Source organism: Phoenix dactylifera, unplaced genomic scaffold, assembly GCF_009389715.1.
Source record: "Phoenix dactylifera cultivar Barhee BC4 unplaced genomic scaffold, palm_55x_up_171113_PBpolish2nd_filt_p 000288F, whole genome shotgun sequence".
Lineage (NCBI taxonomy): Eukaryota > Viridiplantae > Streptophyta > Magnoliopsida > Arecales > Arecaceae > Phoenix > Phoenix dactylifera.
Window position 1 is genome coordinate 257,464 of NW_024067770.1, and position 7,962 is coordinate 265,425.

Sequence of the window (7,962 nt, forward strand, 5' to 3'; positions counted from 1 at the left end):
TATTGTCTGTTAAAGTTGATGAGTTTGATGTATTTTCATATTTGCTATACAATTTCATTTATGATTTCTTCACTGCTGTTGAAATTTCTTCAAGGACCAATGGTGAATTGCAAACTGTTCTGGTGGTCGGGGAATTTTGTAGTTAGTATATGGTTGAGGTCCTCCCTCCCCTCCACAACCCCCCATTGACGAGCTCCTCACTCTTTCTCCCTCTTTCTCGTCGTTCCCTAGCTTTATGGCACCCAAAAATCCGAGCCATGGTGCTCGGCAGACTGTCGATAGATAAATTGGCCAAAAATCAACTAAGAAATCTTTTGTTTGTGTCCCCTATTTTCATTATTTTTCTCTCTTTTTTTGGCCGCCTCCACCGTCCGTGTTCATCACCGAGGCCTTCGCCCCATCTCTATGTTGGCCCCTAGCAGATCTCGAAGCTCCAGAGGCCGGCAACCCAGCTGGAGACTAGATTTGATTGGATGAAACAACCCCTGTTTGGCCCTTTTTCCTCTTTTGCATCGGTCGTCGCCATTGATAACTCACTACTGCCCACCTTTGCTGCATGCTGCCACCCCGACGGACCTTTGGCTGCGCCTTATCGGACCACACCACTCCCTTCCTTTCTTCTTTTCCTCTTCTTCTTCTCCTGCTTGTCCAAAATTAAAAAGTAGAAAAAGAAAAAAAAAAAAAGGAGAAGAAAGAGAAGATCCTTTCTTTCTCTTTCTTCTTCTTCTCTCTCTTTCTTGATCGAATCACTTAAATCTGACCCACTTGGAGCCACCACACACCCGACCACTGCACCCCCGACCACCGCACCCTTTTCTTGTTATTTTAATACTATTAAAGTTATCAAATATAAATTAGTTTTGCTTCTAACGTTATTAAATAGGTTTAGCATAATCATATAGTTAATTTTGAGGGTTCAACACAAAAGAGGTAAGTGGACGTTATATTTCTTACTAGTTTTCAAACTTGTAAGTAACTCTGACACTCCTTATTGATTTTTAAATTTCTACATAATTTTCATACTTATGATTTATACAAAAATATGAAATAATATTAAATATTGATGATATCATTTTTTTTCTTAAAATTAAGGATCAAGTTTATGACATAAAATTCATAATTTGATATGAAAGTTTGGTTCTACAAATGTTCTAATACTAATGACTTCTCTATGAGTTATGGACTTTAAATTATGAATTTGTATTTTTGTTATAAGAAAATAATTTTATAATTGTTCTACTGTTAAATATTATATTATGGACTACGAATACACTTTATAACCTTTTAGCAATTTGTCTATATATGATCTAAGATAATATGATTTAAGAAAATATGATTGAGAAAATTTATTTTAAGAAAATATTACAATGAACTCTCAGATAGCTATGTGCAGCCTTTGCCAGCAGATTATAATAGTTAGTATACGGCTCTTGCCAGTGGATTACAATAACTTGGCATATGATCATCGGTAGCAGATTACAATAGCTTGGCGTACAATTCTCGCTAGCAGATTATAGTAGCTTGGCATATGGCCCTAGCCAGCAGGTTTCAGTAGTTGACATAATATTGATTATGACTCTGTTATGGATATAAGGTGACCTTAGTATTTAATCTGAGAGAATTATTATAAATTATGCTATGGCAAAATGATGAATGATTTATGATTTTAGCATGAATTATAATTTTGTTGATGAACTGGGAATCATATTTATATAATTTACATAATTATGCATATGCAAGAGCACGATTGATATATGATTATTCTATTATTATAAAATATTTTATTTTTTAATGGTATTTTTTCTCTAAATGATTTATTGATGCATGTAAAAATTGGTGCTTAATCCGATAAAGTAGCACAAGATTTACTTACTGAGTTGTGTAGCTCTTATCTCTTTTTATTTTTTTTCCAAATAAATAGAATCACTAGATATGAAGAATGATCCATGCTGGGAGTTCGTGCTAGCAAGTTTGGCAATCTTGTAGAAGAATTTTAGTATTTTAATTGATTATAAATTTATAGTTATTGACTTTTTGACTTTTGAGGTTATGGGTTTTTGAATTTAAATTTGGATTTATTCATTTTGAACATGCACTTATTTATTGATTTAATGGATGATGGATGTGGATCATTTTATTAATGTTGTGGTTCAAATCTGGCCCGAGGGTGACCACGCCGGTGGAGCCGCCGGTGGTGAAAAGGGGAAGACGAGAGCCACCTCCAGCGCGACGGCTGCGGACCTGCACAAAGCCTCACCGGTTTTTCCGATGAGGGCCCTCCGACGATCAAGTTAGAGTGGGTAAATTTGGTCCAGCCGAAAAGTTCCTTAGAAATTACCTGATCGAGCTATTTATAGCCTCGGTGGAGTGGGCCAGATGATGGAGGTACTGTCAGTCCTCATCATGAGGAGGGATGGCTCTGAGCTGGATGGCGTGCAGCTCAGGTAGGCCGGTGACGTGCAGTACAACCCATTCTTAAGAACGGTAGGGCGTTGACAATCACAACAGGGTATGGCCGGAGTAGTCAAGGTGCCGTCTGACTGCTGTTGGCCGGTTATGGAGACATGACACGGCGGTGTGGTGGAGTACGGCCATGTAGGCGGGTGTAGGCCCGCACGTGGATGTGGTTGTTGGCGAGGCTGAGCCCGTTAAGTAGTCGCATCATGCGTTTGGTGAGGTTGGCTCGGTGGAGATTAGGAGTGACTCAGTTTTTCGAGTTCCGAGGTGTACTTGAGGGAGCGCTCCGAGCTCAAGGGTCGGAGCGTATGCTGTGTATCGCTGGGGTTGACGTCTCGAACTTGGTCGGGTCGGATCGGTGTTTGTCTGGAGGTACCCCAAACTTGGTCGGGGGAGTTGGCGAATGTCCAGAGTTGGTGGAGCTTTAGACGGAGTTCCGAGAATGAGCTGGCCCCGGGCCGAAGTGAAGATCCAGTCATTCATCGTTGGTGTTTACTGGGCCGAAATTGGGCGGCTTTTTAGTTGTGGGCTGGACAATCCATTTTTTCCTCATTTGCCCCCTACTTCCGAGGTCGAGCTGCCTTGCTGCTCAGACGATAGAAGTAGTCAGATTTCTGATCGTCCAGTACTTTAGTTTCATAAACAAAAGAGGTGTGCACTGGACTTGGTATGCTTCGGTGCACTTCTTGGCCGAGAGCTCGGCACTAGATTCGGGACGTTCGAGCTGCTAGGTTTTTCAGGAATAGAATTCACTGCGGAAGTTTTCCGGGGTTCCATGTGGGTCTCTTTCTGGAAGGTGGTTGAATTGGGATGAGGAGGGTTTGGACCATTAAGTCTCCATCCCCCGAAGCATTCCATTTGGCGGAGCATGAAGAGTCGGCCATTAATGCTTCGTTCCAATGCGTCTCATCTGGCGAAAGATGGGAGGCTAATCATCAATATTTCGAGCTCCAAGCGTCCTTCATAATGATTTGCATTTAGCAAGGCGATTCAGAGAGATTTGTTGAGGCCGTCTTAGGGCTCGCCATATGGTGAATTTCGGGACGTATGATTATTTAAGTCGCCTGATCGAAGCCACTACGGTGGCCTATATAAGGCCTGAAGAAGGGGTCGTAGGGTCGTTATTGGACCCTCCCCTTGCTCCTGATCTAGCTGCCGTCGTCGGAGTGTTGGGATTTTCTTTTGGGATCTCTCAGCTAGCCTTTGCGCCACCCATTGTCTTTCTCTTTCGGGGGTCATTCTCCTTCACTCATCCATCTTTTTCCTACGCGCTTTTGGGTAGGCATTTTATCCTTTCTTTCGATCGCTCGAAGAGTTTTTCGACTTCCTCCTCCTTTTTAGTTTCAAAACTTGGGCAATGGACTCACCGACGAGGGCATCGATGTTCGATGCAGGTCCATCGCGAGTTCCGGCTTCTTCTGAGGTGGAAGAGGTGGAGTTGAGGTGGGCCTGAACCCATATGGAATCGGCTCGCTCATGACCGATGAGGATCTGGGCTCGGTTCGAGCCCGATTTTTCATCCTTCCGGAGTTCGTCCTTGAACTCCCGAACCTCGGGGGCCGAGTTACCAATCCCCCAAACGGTTGGGTCGGAGTGTACATAGATACACTCCAAGCAGGACTGAGGTTTCCTCTTCATAGGTTCGTAGGCGAGCTTCTGATGGCATATGGCCTGGTGCCTGCGTAGCTTGCCCCGAATTCATGAGGGTTAATCATCGGCTTCCTCGCCGTCTGCCTGGCGCACGGCTTCCTCCCCCTTAGTGAATGTCTTCAGGAGTTGCTTTATATTAAAAGGCAACCCTGTAGATAAAGGATGGTGGTACTTCTTCCCTCGAGGAGGCCGCAAGCTATTTGGGGGCCTGCCCACTTCCATCCATGGATGAAAGGATAACTTTTTCTACATCTCCTCTGAGCGGTCGTGGGAATTTAATCCGACCTGGAGCTTTCTATTGGCCTCGGTGAATAATAGGCTCCTGCAGTTATCGCAGTCCGAGCAGAAAACCTTAGATGGTTTTCTCGGACTGAAAGAGACTCCTTGGCTTACTGACCTGCTCAGCGAGGAGGCCTTGGTGAATCTTGGCTTGAGTTCGGCCCATCCCGAGGGTAAGAGCAATTTGACTTTTCCTTCTTTCCTTTTTACACTGAAGATGCTGACAAAACTTTTTGTCTTTAGATATCGCAGGGATGATTTTCGACACCAAGATGCTGGTGGCCATATATTTTAGATTTTATATTGCATTTTTGTCACTTGTATTATTTTAATATTTTTGAAATCATTGATTGATTTTCCAGTTTCAGCATTTTTTGAATTTAATTTTTTTACATCAATCGTTGGTTGGTTAACTAAAGTATGTCAAATCATTGAGGAAGTGATCAAAATTTCTTGTTATATTATGATTATCTTCTACTAGAATAAGAAATAAAGAGGCTATTTTTATTTGTAAACTTTACTAAGTTCAAGAATATATATTTCATCATCAACTATCTTTTCTATAACAAAACAATGTAGAGAAAATAATAGAAAATTTAGGTCCATTGCATTGTTAGAGACAAATATATGTACAAGATTAAACTTCCTCATGATATGTTATATTTATTTTTTTCAAATATTAGCATTTTTTATGCCTTCAAACCATTTCAAAAATAATTATTTTATCTAAAATGTCTACATGAGAATGCAAATAGCTTTTTCTCATGAGAATATGGTCGATCCTCCAATCTCCACATGTTTTCTATCCATTTGAGAGAATTTTTAGATTTTATAAATGTTACTTCTTAGGCTTGACATTCTGTATAAGAGGATGATGCATGATTTTGGATAATATAAAGTGTACATTTTGATTGCACGTATAATTTATCAATATATAAGATAAGAAAATATTTCTATACATACATTTATGAATGTCTTAGCAGTCTAAGTTTCAAGAGACTTTTAGTATAGTTCATGTAACCAGCATAGTAATATAGGTTTGACATTCTTATGTCCCCTACATTTATCAATCTTTTGGTATGCACTATCTTGTGCTGGAGTCCAATATCAAACGTTATGGTTGTTTTATAAATATCATTATAAAATTGGTAGATTGTGCAAATCTAATATGTATATGTATTTTCTTACCTTATAAACGAAAGCATGATAGCTTTTTCAAACTAGTTACTCTCATTTATTTGCCCAAAATTATGCTTGTCCTAAAACTAACATATACTTTCTCCTTTCATCTTTCTATGCAGCAAAAACCAGATTCTCTATCTTAAGAAAAGGAATCGATCAAAGCCCACACGCACTTCCTTTTGATTTAGCAATATACCCATACAATCACACTGAATGAGGTAAAGGCATCATCCTAGCATAAAAGGACTAAGCCCTAGCAAGATTGAAAGAGCAAAGAGTGAGAAACTAAAGATAGGACTAGGTGCATAAACAAGTGTTGACTCCAAAGATATAATCCTTCACCTTCTCCCATACATTTGATGTGATTTAGAGATTACCATACTCACACTTGGCAAGATCTTCAGTTCAATGAACATGGACAATTTCCCCACCAACCTTTGGTCAAATAAAGAAGCTTCTGCTATTATGACCATTAGCAACCTTATTCCATCACCACTCCAACACCATGGCTCACTCACCCTTCCAACTCAATAATCTATGAATGAAGTATTGGAGGAAAATTGGAGTAATCAGCAACCTTTGTGGTAGCAACACCATGAGAATGCTCAAAATAGCTCCAATCAATCCTCCCATGATGAGATCACCTTAGAGGATCTCCTTGTCAGTTGGGGAGTAGTTAAGAAAGGGCATAACTCTTGCTCAATCTCTTTCCAGCCATCACCACCAAATATGTATAATACATCTAGCTTTCCAACTCATCAAATGGGTGAACTATTAGAAAAAAATCAGGGTGATCAACAATCTTTATCGAAACAACACCGAGAGAATGCTCATAATAGCTTCTGTCAATCCTTTATTGGAGAGATAACATTTGAGGATTTTCTTATAAAATCTGGAATAATTCTAGAAGGGCAAAGCTTCTATAAAACCTCTTTCCACCCATCACCACCAACTATATATGATACATCTAGCCTCCAAATGGGTCTAGAAGGGACAAGTTTTGGCCAAGTGGAGTGGTAGCATATGGAGACCATTGGGGCCCTGAAAGTGTTACAAGTGGTGTGGGCCCAGGAGGGATATTTTATGAGAAAGGGTGGATGGACATGACGAAGATTAAGGGCAATGAGCAAATGGTGGAAGATGTGGACCATCAAAATCTTGAAAACATCATGAGTAAGGCATGCCAAACAAAAATGTGCTATAATACAGAAGGAAGGATGGGGATCACAGAGATTGGAGCACAACAAAATAAGGTGGATAATAAAGGCCATATTGGAAGTGCCATGAGAGGGGTATCCCTAGAAGAGATGTGCTTCAGTGGGGTAGGGAGCATAGGGACCAAAAGAATCGAGAAATAACAATTAGGTATGGGATCATCAGTGACCCCGATATCAATAGATAGTCTAATTATCGAGCCTAAAACATATAATGATAAGGAAATTGTACGGGATAGGAGTGGCAAGCGAAAGCGCAAGATGTACAAACAAAAGAGAAGGAGATGGAGAAAAAGATGAAAGACAAAATCAAGAATTGGAAGTCTGCTTCCTGCTCTCGCGCTAGAAAAGAGGTACAAGCTTATTCTTAATTAAATAAAAAATAATATATTTATTTTCTTGACGCACTTTAATGTCACATGATGTTGTTGCATAATCATACTTTCAACATAATTTCTCAAAGCCTATGGTTATTTCTGACAATTTTTGGTCGGCATACATACTTGTTCAATTAAATGAAAGTTATGGTTGATTTTGCCGACAAATAATATCAGTAAGTTCTTGCTACAAATAATTGCTACCTACCTCATTTTGAGATGTAGTTACATACTAGGTATCTTAAGATGCATGTTTGTTACGTTAGGAGACTAGAATGCATCATATGCCTCCTAGCATGCATCTCAAGGTGGGTTCGATGTCATCATACTAGTGAAAATTATTATTCTCTCAAGTAGTGAAGAAAATTCAATTTCGGAAGGAACTGTATTTGGGTTCCTTATAATATATAAGATATGGATTCCTCTACTCTTAGAATATAATATGCCCCTACTTGTCAAACATGAGACCTAGGATATATTGACCAAATCTAACATTTCTAGGGAGAATTTTTAAATACCTACCAAACCCCAGCTTTTGAAGTGGGCTTGTGCTTTCTTACTGCTATTTTAGGGCATGAATAAAGAATTAACTTATGGGATGCTTAAATTAAAAGCATATATATATTTCTTATCTTTCTATCCAGAAAAAAAGCGAGGGGCTTGACCAGAAGCCAGTCTGCCCTATTTGCATTAAGAATGTATGTGGAAACCAAACCAAGGGGTTTGAATCAATTTTTCCTCCTACATCTATGATATTTGAAAGCATTTAAAGGCTATAACCTAAAGAATTCTAAAAAATTTGA